This window comes from Indicator indicator, chromosome 25 (assembly GCF_027791375.1).
Source record: "Indicator indicator isolate 239-I01 chromosome 25, UM_Iind_1.1, whole genome shotgun sequence".
In the NCBI taxonomy this organism is placed as follows: domain Eukaryota; kingdom Metazoa; phylum Chordata; class Aves; order Piciformes; family Indicatoridae; genus Indicator; species Indicator indicator.
In genome coordinates this window covers 9,872,912-9,890,321 of record NC_072034.1, presented here as the reverse complement: position 1 = coordinate 9,890,321, position 17,410 = coordinate 9,872,912, and positions in this window count along the sequence as shown.

The window sequence follows — 17,410 nt, the reverse complement described above, 5'->3', positions numbered from 1 at the left end:
CTGGGATTGGAAAGGACCTTAAAGATCATCTAGTTCCAACTCCTCCACCATGGGGAGGGATGTCTTCTACTAGACCAGGTTGCTCGAAGCCCCATTTGACATGACCTTGAACCATTCTGGGGGTGGGACATCCACAGCTTCTCTAGGCAACTTGTTCCAATGCCTTATCACCCTCACAGTGAAGGATATATTCTTTCTAATATATCACCTAAATCTACTCTCTTTCAGTTTGAAACTGCTACCCCTTCTATCACTACTATCTCTGATAAAGGATTCCTCTCCATCTTCTTTCTAGGCCCTTTCTCTTCTCCAGACTGAACAATCCAATGATCTTCAGAGGTCCCTTCCAACCCCTAACACCCTGTGATCCCAATTCTCTCGGTCTCCCTTCATATAGGAGATGCTCCAGCCTGTTTTTCATTTTCATGGACCTCCTCTGGATCCACCCAAACATACATAGGATTGTAAACTATAAGAGACAAAGGCTATGAGCTGCTCTGGAGACCTTTTCTGCATTGTTTTGATGTCCTCTTAGCATCAGGAGCAAGGGAATCTAACTGTACAGGAAAGAATAGACTGCAGAGACCCACTAAACATCACACCTTCCCTTGGTTTCATGGATCTAGAGCCACTCTGTGTCTGCTCCACAAGGGTTGTCATTGTCTTCAGACTAGCTGCCTTCTGGTCTTTGCCCAAGCCACGCACCAGAAGGAGTGCTCAATGACTGTCAGAATCAGCACTTTGATGCTCTCAAAACCCATCAATGGCAGCTCAGTGCAGCAAGATACAGTACTGGTACTAAGATGGGAGAGTGCTGCTGTTGTCAAGCAGAGCAGACCTGTAGGTCACAACAAAAGTGTCAGCTCTGTCTGTGTGCCACCAAAAAAACAGTTATCAAGGAAAGAAAGCAGCTTAGGTGTGTTTCTCTGTTTTCAGAATGAAAATTGTTTTGTCACTTAATGGTCAAGGGCAAAATGGTTCAGATGATGCTCAGAAAATGTGCATCTGGTTGAGTAGTGCTCAGCTGACCATTCCCATTGCAGGAGAGGAAACCATTCCTATTTGCAGCCCCAGGAGATGGCTGGGCATGGAGCTCACTTCATGAGGTCTGCAGAAGAATCCTGAATTATTAATATTAACAATAAATTATCAAGTTTCTCATGGATCTCTCTATGTAGGTTTTGTGCATTGCTCAAATTATGGAAGTGGTTAATTATATTTAGCAAATTTGTCAGCTGTCAAAATTTAACATTCAATGCTATTTGGTTAAGAATTTCAATAGAAATAGAGATAAACAGTGTTTGGTTCCATTAACAAACAAAATATTGGCAAAATCCAGTCCATTAGTGTGTTTATTCCTTACACTTTACAGACAAGTGGAGCTTCTGTTCCAGCCTGAGGAGTTTGATGAAATGACTTTCTAATCCTACAGCCTGTTTCATATTCATGGAGGTGATTTGTGAGAATCTGCATAGAGCTTTAGGAACAACTCAGATGCAAACTGAAGTTTTCGTGTAGTAAGAAATGCTCGTAATATCCTGACATTGATCTTGAAACTTACAGTTTCCAATGTGTTTGGATCCTGGGATTTAATTCAGGCAATTCCAGGGAAAGGAGCCAGACATTAAAAGTTATTCCAGTCGAAGGCTACATTTTTTGCCCATTAGTGGCCCCAATCCTAGCTTGACCTTATTTCAGTGTTATTTCTACCAAATATTCTGAGGGCAAAGAGCAAGTTTTTCCACATGAATGAGGTGGAGTCCTATTATGAAAATAGTTGTGACAACTCAAAGTACCTGGCACTTTTTGTTACTGCTTGAATTTGCCTTAATAGAGGTGGCTGTAGAGGAGGTAACATCTTGGGAAGGAAAGGGGAGAAGGTTTCAGACTCACCTGGAAAGGAGGTCTGCAGAAGGACTCATGAGTGATCTCTAAAGGAGCAATATAAATTCTCCATATGTAAAATACATCTGCTTTTATGATCCAAGTATATTGTTGGCTGCAAAACCAGTGATTTCTGCTTATTACTATCTATGACTCCCAAATTCTTTATCACTGCTTTCCAAATCATCATCCTCCTAGTCTAGTATATATATGTATTGCTGATTTTTTTCCCTTTTTTTAAATTTAGCTAAACCAAGTAATTGTCCCTAAAGATTGCCTGATCTCTTTTTGCCTACCTTTTCAACGCTTACTAGTCTCTCACTAGTAGGTCTGTCAAGACTTAAGTCACCTGCAGATCTTCAGTAAACTTTCAGGTGCAGAATGATAAAATTGTAGGATGCTTTGGGTTGGAAGGGACCTTTAAAGGTCATCTAGACCAACACCCCTGCAATGAACAGGGGCATCCTTAACTAGATCAACTAGCTTAGAGCCCCATCCCACCTGAACTTGAATGTTTCCAGTCATGGAGCATCTACCACCTTTTTGCAACCTGTGCCATTTTTTCACCACCTCATTATAAAAAAAAGAGCCAAACCCACATCCTGCCTTTTATCTAGTCTAAATCTCCTGTCTTTAAATTAAAAGCCATTTCCCCTTGTCCAGTTGCCACAGGTTCTACTAAAATATCTGTCCCCCTCTTTCTTACAGGCTCCCTTTAAATAACGAAAAGCCATGTGGATGTGTCCCTGGAAGCTTCCCTTCTCCAGGCTAGACAACCTCACCTCAGCCTTTCTTCACAGCAGAGGTTGTTCCAGCCCTCTGATCATTTTGTGTCCTCCTTTGGACCAAGAGGTTCTTGCCCTTCCTGTGTTGTAGATGCCAGAGCAAGACAGTACTCCAGGTTGGAACCTCACTAGAGCAGAGCAGTGTTTTGTTTTCCAAGTAATCAGTAAATATTTAGGACAACCTCAGTGTGTGATTTGCTCTGTAGGGGACCCTAATGGTTTGCTTGCCTACATATAGGTGTCTAGCGCCGCTTGATGCCGTAAGATATCTGATGTGTCTGCATGGTTACTGGGAGCTACAGCACAGGACTTGGTGAAGATCTGCACCCTTGTAGGATGGTAGTTAGAACCAGGTGTTTGAATCTCTCCCAAAGAGAGAGAAGATCCATTACAGGACAGAAATCCTGCTGGTGCAGAGCGGTGAGACCTATTTGTCCTCAAGTAGTTCTTTGACTACATAATTCTGCGTCTCACATCAATCTTCTCAACTTCCCTATGTCTTTGATGAGGCCAAGTGATCCAGATCCACAACAGTGAGTTTTCAAAGGCAGAAGTTCTTTCTCCCTTGTCAGTATATGGCATGGGAGTACATTTCTGTCCTTTTTTTCTGTTCTATACCCTTATGTCAGCTTTAAATATAAGAGTATGCTATTCATTTACTATATGAAAGTAGTGTACATTTTTTAAAAGTGAGTTTTATTGTTGTTTTTTTCAAGTCCTTATCTCTTACTGCAGTCTCCTGGCTTAATTCTTATTTCTAAATGACATTCATGATATTAAGCCTGGAAAGTTTTGTACACTGTGTGATACTGCTGAATATAATGATATGATTCAGGTGCAAATTGAGGCTTGAAAGGAAACAGAGTGCTCCCAGCACGTTTAGGCAGTTCTATGTCATTATTCAGCCTGGCTGCACAGTCAAAAGTGTCTAAGGGTGACTACAGGTAGAAAAAAGAAATAAAATGCATTTAGAGGACTGTCAAAAAAAGACAGAAGACATTGTACCACCAAGAGAGCGTTGTGTGTGTGCATCTGTGTCTGTTTAGACATACCTGCATACAGGAGCTGTACATCATCATCATCACAGTTTCTTGATTACGAAACTAAAACCAAATGAAAATGTATTTTTTCACAGTATTTATATTGTTTATTTATCTTTTCTGTGTTGTTTGTATGTTGTAGCTGGTTTTAGTGGTTCACTCATTTTCAGCTGTAGCTGATTTCTAGCATTGTTGAGTATAGTTTGGATCACTCAGAAAGAAATCAATTGCTGAGGTTAAAAGTAAAATCACTGAAATATTGCCATTTCTATTAATTCTCATGTGATTGCATTGCTATATGTAATTAAAACCTAACTGCTCTGTTCACTAATTTATTCTTCAGGAATTCTTATGCAAACATAGGAAAAGAAACCTTTACTCATAGGAGCATCTTCTGGCAATATTACGTATGTTTTATTCCCAATTTATAAAGAGTACTCTTTTCTGTGAGAAATAATAAAGCTTAGACAAGACTGCTTACCACTCAAATATGTAGAAAAGGAATGTGAAATAAATAACAACATTAGTAACTAAAGCAAACATGTTTGTCATGTGGAAAAATCATGAACCTGTGCTACATTTCCATATTGAGCTGCTTGGCAGAAAAAGAAAGCATGCAAGTAGGAGTATAATAACTCAGTTTGCAATATAAGAAACATGATTTATTCTACTAATAACTTAATGTGCACAATATATGATATGGGTGCATTATGGCTACATAAACGCACTATTATAAGAAGGAATTTTATAGATGTTGTTGCAATAACTTCCATGTGGAAATGGTTATCCCATAACTGCATTCAGGAGAGGAAATCAGATGCTCTCTGAGATTTTTTTAAAGATTACATTTATTGACAATAAGAGGGGGGAATTTCAGGTACAATCCCAGTATACTGCAGATAGAGAGATTTTCCTTTTTCTTTAATTATTAAAATTAGGAGATATAAAGGGAATTATGGGAAACCTTTATATTTACAGTATTTTTTTTTCTTGCCTCCCACATGGATACAGATCCTAAAATCTGTGACCAGGAAGGTCGATGTGTTTAAAAGTAATTCAAATCCATATCCAGGCCTACGGAAAATCTGCTCTTCTGAAATTATCTGTACTCTGTGGCGTAAGACAACTTTCCTGGGTTTCTTTTCAGACAACATCACCCACACACCAAGGCATATAGATATATTAGAAAATGTTGTACTCCTCATATTGCAGCAAGTAGGGAGAGGGTTAATGAGCAAACATTACATGACTTTCTCTGCTCTTATGTGATAAAAGTATGTCGTTGTGTTTGCAGTAGCAACAGCTAACACAAACTAAAAATGAATTTTTTTCCCATCCCCAGCTTTTATTGAGTTTCATCTTCCTGTTCACTGCCATGGGCTGTTATTCTGTACACCTGCACTCAGCCAGAAATGTAATGAAAAAGAATCAATCTCTGAAAAGAAAGTAATCACCAGCCAATAACGTCAGGCCACTTTCATGGGTCCTGCAGTGTTTCATCCAATTGCCAAAACGTCTTATCGTTAGAAACGGAAGACAGTCTCTCAGCTGCTCTTCCCGGTAAGTACAAAATCACCGCCTGCCACCCAGGCGATAGAGTAGGTTGTTAACATTATGGAATTCATTAGGGCAGAATGAAAACAGTGTTAATTTCTGTATCCAGAATAGATTGTCTAAAAATTGATGGAAAGGAATAAAATAAAAAATTATTTGGGGGGCAGGGGGGGAGGAGAAAAAGCGTGAGTGCATCACTATTCTGTGTGCATGATCTTTTGTTCAAAGCTGCTCGTGCTCTGTTTGTGATTTGCTGCCTTTTAAAATTCATGTGTTGTAGAAATTTATTGATTAGTAGCAAACTTGCAAGGTATTCACTGAGAATATTTATTTTCTAGGGTTTTTTGACAGAAGTATTCTGTTCATGGCTGGATGAGCATTGCTGTTGGAATCAGTTTCACGGGGTGACATTCACATCTATTTCAAATGATCGCTCTGTAAGTAACTTTCCATGTTAATTTATTTTAGCAAATATTTCTGCTACTAAGCTAATTTGTTTGAATGAAATTATTTAGGTGGCATGGACATTTTCAAAGCAAATCTAATCAGGTTTTGACTGTCTTGGGAAAGCATGCCTACCCTTGTGCGTAGAAGCAACGTCCAACATCACTACTAGAAGTATATTATTTTCAGGTTTGTCATACAGTAGAACTGGAAATAATGAGTCTGATGAGCTACCAATTCAGCAGCTGCCATTCACATGGTTTTGGAGACCCTGTAGTGATTGACTCAATCTCTACTCTAAACAAATCAAAATTAACCAGTAGTTTAGCATATATAACAGCCCTGGTCCTGAGTACTTGTTGTCAGAAGGGCAGAACTGATTATTACTCTATAGAAGGACTTCACAATCAAAAATCTTAAGACCTTTATATTGTTGGGGGCTTTTTTGACCCTTAAAAACTGCAGTTGAACATTTCAAAATTGATTCCAAAACGCCTTTGAAATCTCTTTTTTGGTGAAGATGCATCTGCCAGAACTTAATGACAAACAAGGAAGACATGTTGGAAGCGTTATCTCAGGTTGAGTTCATTTCCACTGAGTCCAAGCTAAATTTGTCAGTGCAAGAACCAAACATCACACAGAAAATTCATCTAAGTCTACTCCATGCATAGCTTCAGATAGTACAGCAATATGTTACCTTTCATGGGAGAAATATTCAAAGAATCAGCTTGTATTGGAGAGAAGCTCAGGTAACAGATATATCCTGTGAGAAACGTACATTTTGCTTGCAGCTAAGGGTATCGAAGATCTCAGCAGAACTAGTTATCAGGGCTCATTTGGACAGACAGCAATCTACAAGCACAAACGAAGATTTAGTCAGCTGGGAAGTCAGATGTAAAGATGTTCTGCAGGTGACTGGAAGATTTAGAAAGGATTTTTCATGTGCTTAAACAGGCATTGAACACAGTTTGACATTACTTGCCAAGGTGATGGCATGCTGCATTGCTGGGCTAGCAAGTGTCAGTGCCTTAAATAGTTTCATTTTCCCCTAATGAGTTATTCCACTTGTTGTCTGCTCCCATGCCAGTTTGGCTGGTGTGACTGTTGAGAAACACAGCGTGACTGAAATATCCCAGAAGTTAAGGAAACACATTCATGGGTGAAATAAGGGAAATGAAAAGTCAGTTCTTGGATATGTTGAAAATCTTTGATTCGTTCTGTAGCCTGGATGAAGAAACATTTTTAGTACAGATTGAGGTATAGTTTGTTTCTGGATAAAGTCAGGAACACTTTGGTCTTGCTCTGTTTCTGAGGCTATGGATAGGCACAGACCTTACGTGTAAAAACAGACTGCCATGGTATCTTATGACACTCAACCCTGAAATTCCTGGGCTTACACAAGGGAATCCTGAACTGGCTGAGCCTTGGTGGCAAACCAGCTCATGCACATCAGGGATCCTGGCTGAAGCCACTTGGCTTTGTAACCTATGCACTGAGTTACAGTGCAGCTGCCATCACATTTGCCTCTGCCTGTAGATGGACCCATCTCCCTGCAAATCTTCCTGCAATCTTCCTGCAATATTCCTGCAAATCCTACATTCATTATGCCTGTTGAAGTTGAAAATAGCCTGCTCCTTGGGTCACCTTCTTCAGGCTTATTTAGATTGACATTGGTCTAACTGCAAAAATCATATCTGATATTCATTAAGACATTTTTGAAGACAAACTCTAAAGACAAGACCTTGCCTAATAAGAGTGTTTTCTTTCAAAAGTGTTGTGATTAAATATGGTCAATTACCATCTTATTCCAAACCCAGTGATTAAAAAACCAATTATATGAGAGCCAAGAACACACAGTTCCTTCTGGCTGCACTGGAAATAAGTCACATTGAATCCAAATTAACTTTTTAACTGCACTCATGATCTGTAAACAGGCTCTCAGATTACCTCACATGCTCCCTTCTTTTCTAGCTCTCTCCACTGAGCTTTTGCTAGCTCTGTGATTGCACTCTCTTCAGTGCAGTCCAGAGAAGCTGGTTCCCACTAAGCTGATTCTCCAGATTTATATTCTAACATTTAAAATCTCACTTTGGGACATTGTTTAATGTGCCATGGTGGTGTTGGGTTAATGGTTGAACTCTGTGGTCTTAAAGGTCTTTTCCATGGGAAACAATTCTGTGATTCTATGAAATGTCAGGTGGTGTTTCCCCACCACTATAGCATAATGCAGCTGCTTTCAGAGCTGATATACGTTATAGCTGTAGTACCATCTCACGTGACTCCACTTGAACAAACCTAAAAGCAGCCCATGTGCCAAATGGTTCCTACACAGAACTTTCTCTACATATTCCTTGCATAGCTGAAGTGCAGCTTTATCTAGAATAGAGAAAGTTCCACAGGAACACACACAAAAAAAACAGTTTTCAAAACCGTAAATCTCCCTAATAGTGACTTCTTGTTGGCTCAATCAAATTAACTGAGGTTATATTATATATTTCGGTAGTGCATATATTTGGTAGCAGCAGATAAACAGTTTTGGGTTTTTCCCCTAGAAGGTTAAGAAAAGGGAAGACCAGCAAGACAGCGGATGCACGTTGTGCACTTTCACTGACTTATTTCTTCCCCACTTCCTCTCACTGCCTGTGTTCTCTGCCTTCCTGAGGTTCCTGATGTGGGTCAGTACTAGGATATTTTTATTTTTCAAAAATAAATGGTATCATTCTTATTGAATGCTAAATAAGGAAGTGAAGCTGATCAGACATCCCTAAGGGAATATATTAATATGACAGTTTCAAATATTGCACCTGAAATTGTTTTGGTCACAGTACTTTAGAAGGCTACCCTGGGCACACTGATTATTGAAAGCTCAGTTGTTTGCATGTGGATATGAGTTTCCTGTAACAGAGTTAGTTAGCAGTCTGCTTTTTGATTCTAGGAAAAACTCTTGCCTTGTTGTCAGTGTGCAAGCCCTCGCTTGCCAACTGATCAGCAGTAGGTGAGAAAACAGCATGCAGTGTTTTCTTGAGTAGTCTAAACCTGAAAACATTGTCCAAGGCAGGGCAAATGGAGCAACTGCACAAGTACCACACTCCTTCTAATGGACATAGTGGATATTGTCTTGTTCATGTACTGCTCTCTAAGTTCATTTTCTGTGCTGAGCCTACTTAGTAGTTCCTTCAGCTTGATGAGCTATCATTTGGCAGTCACTACGTAACTTGTGGTGATGTGACACTCAGAGAGTCTGCACTAAATGGGCTCGGAGCTGGCTGCTGGCTCTCTGACATGATAGCAGGTACTGACTTGAAATACAAACACCTACTTTGTTACTTAGAAGAAAGTCCACGTTTTTTTCTCTTAGTCCCACCATATGCCAACCCCTGTCAGTGTTGGACCACTTGCTTAAAGTGTGAGATGCAGTCCAGAATTCAGAAAAGTGTTGCATAGACAGAGTACCACAAGCAGAATACAAAGGTTAGGTAAAATTTTGCTGGAGAATCTACATTTACCTCTGTGATGATATGCTTCAATTGTTCTCTTAAGTTGCTTTGGAAATCAATGTATGTCAATCATATGACTGAACAAAATGGAGACTGAACACAGCTGGATCCACCAGTTTCTCATGACAGCTCTGTAAGTTAACAAGATTCTCTTTCCTTTCTACTTAACTCCTTTTGATATTTTTTTAAAAAATGAGAATTCATCTTCTTCCAGGAACTTGGAAAAGATCTATTCTGAATTTTCTACAAATGCTGGAGAACTACCCTATACAGTATGTGTGAATTTCCCATCATTTAGTTTTCAGTGTCTATTATTTTTTTTAAGCCCATGACTCATATTTCACTCTCTGTTCTTTAGTTTAATTTTCTGCGTTCTTCCTTTCCTTATCTGCTTCTTCTCCCCCCTTTGCTCGTCTCCTCTTTGGTGCTCTTCCCTCTCTATGCCTCTCCCATACATAATCACCCACTCTTTTGCTTAAAGCCTGACTATCCTCACAAAAAGACAACTGTAGATTTTTTAAATCTTTTTGAGGGAACTCTAAGATGGCAGAAGGGAAAACACTCTTTCTCTTTTCAACCATCCACAACGTCACAATTTATCCCTTCTTGCAATTTTTCTCTATTTATTAAAACCCTATATAGCATGCTTACTTAAACATGTAAATTTATTCACTTGTGGGGATTGACAGCTAAGGGAGATTTTTAATTCAGAATGCTTTTTCCAAGCAGAAGGAACATATATATGTATATATAAAAGAAATTCATTCCATGTTTCCAGTCTAATTGAATTCTCTAATCTTTTAAATATTGAAATCATACTTCTTGATGTTTGTAATTCAAGCTTCCCTTGATAAATCTTAAAGTTTATCCTTGGGAACAAAAATAAAATACATCAATTTCTAAATAAAGTATTTATACTACTGAAGGCTATTATGTAACAGACCCCAAAGTAGTAGTATTGTTAGTTTCCAGAAACTGACACTTCTCACCACCATTTTTCAGCTTATCCCTCAGATAAGCCTATCCAGAAGTCGATGGAGGCGAAAAGTGTGGAAGACAAAGAGAATGGAAGCAGCTGGAAAACTTGGTAGGAACAAATAAACCCCTGTTGCATTATTATTACAATTTTTTTCCACAGAAATCTGGAGGACCTACACATGGTCCTTAGGATTATACAACAGGTCTGGTTAAGTTGATAAAGTTCTATTTTGGGGTAAAAAAAATCCACCCCACGGATGTCTCTGTCATATAGACCCCGATGTTTAAGTCTTCCTCTTGCTACCCATTTTTGTAACTGCTTTTAGACTCTGAAAAAAAAAATCTCAAGTGTGACTATTAAAAGTAAATTAATAACAGGGAAGCAGGACCCTGCTAGGACTGCAAATTTGACTCTTGATGCCACCTAATGGGAGAGCAGTTTCAGGTACGTACTTCTGAACCTCCAACTGCTTTTGGTGTTAGTTACAGAAGGTGTTCTTTGGACTCTGTCACATCATTGCAATGATCAATAGCAGGTCTGCATGATATTATCATCTCTGCATTGAATTCCGGTTCCAAGAACCCTAAAAGTATTTTGTTTTCTTTACTTCTGGAACAATGTACTATGTGGACTCAGAGGTTTGATACGCTGGCTACTAAAATACATTTTAAGTATGCTTTAATCGGGCCATTTTTTGAAATTGGTAGTTGACATTTTGGAAAAAAAAATTATTTAAGACAAAAATAAGTTCTAGCATTGTAACAGTCTGATTTTGCTTGGGTTTTAGCTGGAGGCAAACTTTATTTTAAAAGAAGAAAAATAAATAACATAAGCTTAGCCAAGGAGCACTTAATCTCCATGAAATTAATGGGCATGGCAATAGAAAGCTAAATAATTTTATTTTTTTTAAATCCCCACCACAGAAAAAAAAATCCTACAGGAGTTTCAGTGCCAGACAAGAGTAAAACAATTGCACAGAAAAGGTGTGCTCTGTCCTACTGCTCAGAGTTCTCTTCTGTGAAGTTAAAGTGTATGTAGTTCAAAGTTTTCAGCCATGCATATAATTTTTGCATCTTGCTTTCCCCAGATTAAATATTAAGCCTATGTTTTTCCCAGCAGTAAACCCCATTTATAATAGAAGAGATCAGCAACTAATTTTGCTCATGCATTTATCTGTATTATTACCTATATATTTTTGCTAGCTGGAAGAGCAATAATCTAATAACATGATGTTGCTGATATTTGCTGTGTTTTCTGTAATGAAGGAGGTCAGTCTTCTCCAGACATTTTATTTTATACCTAGAAAGAAAGAGGTTTCTCTGGCTCCCCATCTATGCTTTCATCAGCAAGAATGATATGGATAAAGAATGTGTGATAATTGCTCACCTTTGTGGGAGTATGAATAACATTCATATTGAATTTCTCATGTCAAGAGATGCCAGGAAATTCTTTGTGTTCCTGGAGATTTCAATCGTCTGCTGAGAAAAGGGCCCTCGATTTGATTTGCGATCTGTTGTGTGCTTTGGAAGCAATCATGACTCCTGGGTTTTGATATTCTTTTCTTCTGTGGAGTATGGATGGGGCATGTCAACAAATATAAAAAAAAAATATATACAGGCATACATGTATGTGTGCATTTTAAAGCTTTCAGCAGTTTTTCTTAAAGTATTAGTATTTCAAAGGTTTGATCAAAACCCAGAGGAGGTCGTGTATTCATGGCCTTTTCAGTGGGCTTCAAACTGCATTTTCTACCTCCTGATGTCAACAGATTGTTCGTTCATTTTTTTTCCAGTGCAGAGAATGCTTTCAAAAGATTTGCAATGAGATTTAATTGCTGGAAGTTGGTAACAAACTCTAATTTAGAAAGCATGTCTAAGAGACATGCTACTTCATGAAGAATGAAGGAAATATTTATACGGCTTGTGGAGCAGTGAGATCTTCACAGTCATTTGGCTTACATGGCAGTGGCCCATAGGCCTTCAATAATTGTCTGTCTTAATTTTCTGGACTGGCACCGCATTTAAGAGCAAACCACTAAATACCACATGAGCCACTTGGGTAAGTGCAGGTAACATGAGGCTGAATGAATTTTAATTTTTCAGCCATCACATTTGCAAGAAGCAAAGTTCCGTCATCCCCAAACTATCTGCAAATATGGTCAAAATTTGTCAAATGCTATTCATAGACTGGAAGAGAGAACTAGAGAAGAAAGAAGATGGGAGGGGGGAAGAAAGAAAAGGGAGCAGGGAATTAAATTCTTTGCAGAAATGGTAATTATATTACTCTTCCAGAGCATGCTTTGAGAGACAGAAGTTGAATGGCCTGCAGCTGGCTATCTTGGTACCTCTGGCCAGGCACAGAGGACTTCCCATTCAGCTGACACATCCCTGGGAGGATCTGGTGGTTCAACAGAGCCTTTACCACCCCTGCTGTTTGTGAGGCACAGTTGCTCACTACATACTCATAAGAAGAAGAAGAAAAAGGAACATGAGCATGTTACAGAGGACTATAAGAATGTATATAAAATGCACTTGGGAGATGTAAGTACATCACCTTATGTCTTGTTATACTCCATTGTGCCCAACTGCAGTAATACAAAGTTGCTGTGAAGCTTGGCAGATGAAATCTCTACCCTCTGTTGTTCTATTCCTATGATTACCTTGCTGGTTTGATAGCAACATTTTGTATTTGCTTTCTTAGAGACATTTCTCCTTTGTTTTGCTTTAATGTTTTATTTAATGTGTCTTTCATAACAAGTACATTGTGGTTCTGAAAACCTCATCACCACTCCTAACATTGTACAATGTAATTATTCTGGGTTTTTTTGGGAGGTTTTGGTTTTTTTAGTTGTGGGGTGGGTTTGGTTGGGGTTTTTTCCACTTCCTCTCATTTTTCCTGCTCCTCTGCCCTGCCTAACAAAGATTCACTGTAATAGAAAGCAGGCTCAGTAATAACTGGTTGTTATGTTTTTGCTTAATGTACTGTGCAAAATGTGACAAGGGTGAATGTTGGTAGATGTAACAACAGCTAGAATGTTTCTTTATTCCAGCTGTTGTGTTCTCAATATGCAATAGTTAGAAAAGATATTAAACAAACTGGGAGAGTAAGCTGTAAGTCAAAAGGTCAGAAAATTTAAGTCTAGTTTTTTCTCTTCATGAATAGGAAAAAGGGGGTGGTAAAAGGAGGAAGTATCTAAGCTCAATGTATTTACAAAAAATAACTTAAATCATTAATGTCTTAAGTTTCCTGAATATTCATAATAGAAGTTGTTCTCTCAATACACACTGTAGAAAAATCTCTCTTTTTGTGGCATACTGAGAACTGATCACGATTGCCAAAGCCCTCAGCAGGATGCTATTTAACTAAGAAACCTTAGCATTAATTCAATTTAAAACATTTCCAGCATCCTACTAACAAACTGTACTAAAAAACCATTCAAGTCTGACACACATCTTACAAATTGCAGTTGCTGTGAAAATGTGGTTTCATTTATATAATTGCTACACATTTACTTTAAATGCTAATCTGCCACAACAACACATGTATTTCTTCCATTTTCTGTAGAATAAGCTATGTTGCCAATCTCCATACACCCTCCATAAAACACTTGCTGTCACCCAGACTCTCTCTTATTCTAGCTTTGATTCTTATACTTGAGAGGTATCTGCATGCCAATTTTTATTGCATCGCTAATCTGAATATATTCATCCTGGATGCATACATTACCCTGGGCTATCTTTAGTATTCCAAGAAAAGATGCAGGGTAGTGCATATTCATTGCTTCAATTCTATAACTGTATTTGTTTATTTGCAAATCAATACATTTCAAGCCTCAGATCAAGGCCTGCAATGTCAGATGGAATCAACAATCAAATAATTCCCTGCCTTCCGTTTTGAAAGAGACATCACGTTTTCTTGCAGACCTTTGCACAGGATCTACAAGGAGGTGGAGGGAAAGTCTCTCTGTAGGTGAGAAACATACAAGCATATTAGAAAAAGCTGCCAATGAGGCTGACTTAAAAGCCAGTGTCAAGTGTAAATTTAATATAGAGGAGGTGACACACTTGTTATATTTAAATTAGGCTCTGCGAACCTGCTTCACAAGGTATCAAGAGCTCAGGGCAGAACAATTATCATGATCATATGCATCTAGAGTAAGGGATAGATATGCTTATTTTGTAAATGAACAAATGTGTGTAATTGCATAATTGCTTCAACAACAAAAGTCCTGCAGCATATCTGCATATGAGAAGTTAATTATGAAGCATGTTTTTCTAGAAGGGATCAGAGGCCAGACTTGTGTGCAGTTGTGTCTACTTTCCTAGCGTTTAAAAAAATAAGCTGTTGCTTTCGCTGAAAGAAAGAGGAAGGTTGTTTAAAATGCTAATTTAGAAACTGGTTTATATTTCTGGGTTCCCTCAGCCCTACATCTCCTATTAAAAAGTATCAAGGAGCCAGCTAGAGTCTTGATTTCAGACAACATTTCTTTCAGTTGTATAATTGGTGCAGGGTGTTTCTAGGCATCCGGGTGTGGCATTCCTCTGTGTCAGTCTCCATTTGTTACCCGTCTCTGACACATCACCCACCCTAAAAGTCAGGTTGCCAATCCAGCAAACCTACTGCCTAGAGTAGTGTCTTGTAGGTATTCACAACTAATGAATTTATTCCAACCCTTGCTGGTAGCCAAATTTTTTCTTTACTCCATGTGCAACGGAAATGTGATAAACGTATCAGCTGATAGGGTTGACCCTTGCCCTTTTCTGCATTATTGTATATATTCAGTGTACATATTTGCCTCTTCCCAAAGGCAAATATGTACACTGAATATACAGCCAAATGAGCAATCCCATGCAAACTTCATGGAGTTCCTTAAGAATTTACATTTCAACATGTGGTAGAAGAATATACTTTACATATAACAATGTTTGTATGCCATGGTCCATTGCCTTTGGAATTTTTTTTTTTCTGTGAAGGGAGAAGAAACTTTTTTTTTTTTTTTAAACAGGACAATAAAATAAACTACCCAAGTGGAATATCTTAGGTTATACAATATAACAGGTTATACTTCTATTTGGTGTTGAATTATAACATTCCTTCTAAAGGTTTTCTCTGAAATCTATCAATGAGCTATTTCCTCTGCTCATCTCTTCAAGAAGCTGAAAATGCAAGGTATAAAATGTATTACCTCATAGGAAAATTTTCTGTGAATTGCTTTACAGTATACCTGACTCTGAGCCTCTAGTCTTGTGGTCATAACAGTCCTGTTTATAAGCTGTAGAACTATCTCTTGCCTTCTCTTCAATTTCCACATTTCCTTTTAGACATTCATAATTAACAGCAAATCTCAGATTTGATTTGGTTTCTTCTTAATCCTTGCCAGAAGCTGTATGGGAGATACTCCACAATCCTGCTGATCAGAGCTGGATAAATGAGTACTTCTAGGAGGAGAACTTGTGATGATACATCTTTGAAGAGGTTTAGCGAAGGCTTTTATTTGATAGTAAAAGACAGACAGATAGACATTAGTCTGGGAACTTCAAAAAATACAAACCTATCTGCCAATCTCTAATTCTTTGATCCAAATGTTGAAATGCTTTTTTAAGCCTTACCCAGCAGGGTTAGTATTTACAGGGCATTACATAAAAGAAACTGTGATGCTGGGGGAAAGGATGATGGAAGGGGGGGAAAAAAAGAAGATGACTGCAAAATATGAATTTATGGGGGAGAGCTTGCTTCTTTCCTTGCAGGCAGAGAAAAGTAGGTGGAATGTAGATCAAACCTACCACAAAAGATCAGACTGGTTTCAAGAGTCAGAGTATACATTTCTAGATGGACCATGAATCCAGTTAAACAAAACAAAACAACCCTGGCCAATGGATTTTCTGTGAATCTGAATTGCTACAAAGCTACATGTGACTCTTGGCCTGATCACCAAAGGAGAGTAGCTCCTCCTCTTAGCATGTGTGACATTTCTTGACTTTCATGAGATGCTCCCATCTTTCCTGGGGCACCTATTAGGGGCTTGCTTTGAAGATCCCAATTAAAAATTTGAAATGCTAAATTTCTCAGTTGAAAAGGAAGGCTTATATGGGATCTGAAAGGTGGGGGATCCTACCAGTTTGTAAGTTCCCAAGTACTTAAGTAGGGGGAATATTAGGGAACCAAGTGTCTGAACTTCATCACCTAAATCGTTCTTTGTCTTCATCATTAGGGTGCCTAAATTCTTCAGCTAAATGATAATAATGTCTCTTGCCTTTCTTGTGGGAGCTTCTTAGAAATGAATACGTTGAGAAAGAGCACAAACTGTCATGGATAGGAGGGCCAGCTACTTGACTCTAGGGACCTGTTCTGACTGTTAAATCAAGTGGTTTAGTTCTAAAGAGCTTTGAATCTGACTGTTGCCAGCTTCCTCTCCTGGTAAAAACCAGCACAGAAGGCACTCTGACCTATTAATAAAGCCTTAAAATGAGCCACAAAACAATTATACAACTTTTACATTATTAAATAAGATATTTAATTTGGACAGGTTTCATCTTCCCTTTTCCTTGAGGCTTGATGTATTTTACAAGGTTAACTGTGATTTAAATAGTTTTTTATAGCATATATTAACATCTGTTTTGACACAAAAAGATGGAGTCAGTTTAGGTAGTTTTGAAGTGTTGGGTTTTTTGCTGATGTTTGATTCTATTGTTTTAAAACAAAACACACTTGCACAGCAGGAGAACAAAGCAAGAAAAGAGGAGGAAATCCTGCTTTCTGTCTGTCAGCTTGTCTCTGGAATTTCCTTCCCCTGCAGCCTTGCTGCTGGGGAGTTGCAGGCACAGCACGATGACTTATCAGCTGCTCTGAAACTCAGCAAACTTCCAACAGCCTTATGCTGTTTTAAGCAGTGCTTTCAGGTTACAACCTCATGGCAGTGCTGAAAACCAGTGGATTTATCTTTGCAGGCTGAACTAAGTGTGTTTTAGATAGAAGTCAGGAAAAGAAGTATAGGAAACAGGAAGAATCAGGAGAAAAGCAACGTGCTTGGGAAGCAATAAAGGCAAGAATCCAAGGGTCATGCCAAGTATTGTCAGAATTGGTGGAGGGAAATGCTGCCTAATTTCTTCTGTGTTCAGCCTGCTGGGACAAATTTCTCTATCAGAGCAGCAAAGGCATCTTAGCGGGGTTTTATGTGCAGCACATCCACTCGTCATGCTGAAATTAATTTCTCCCATTTACCATAGT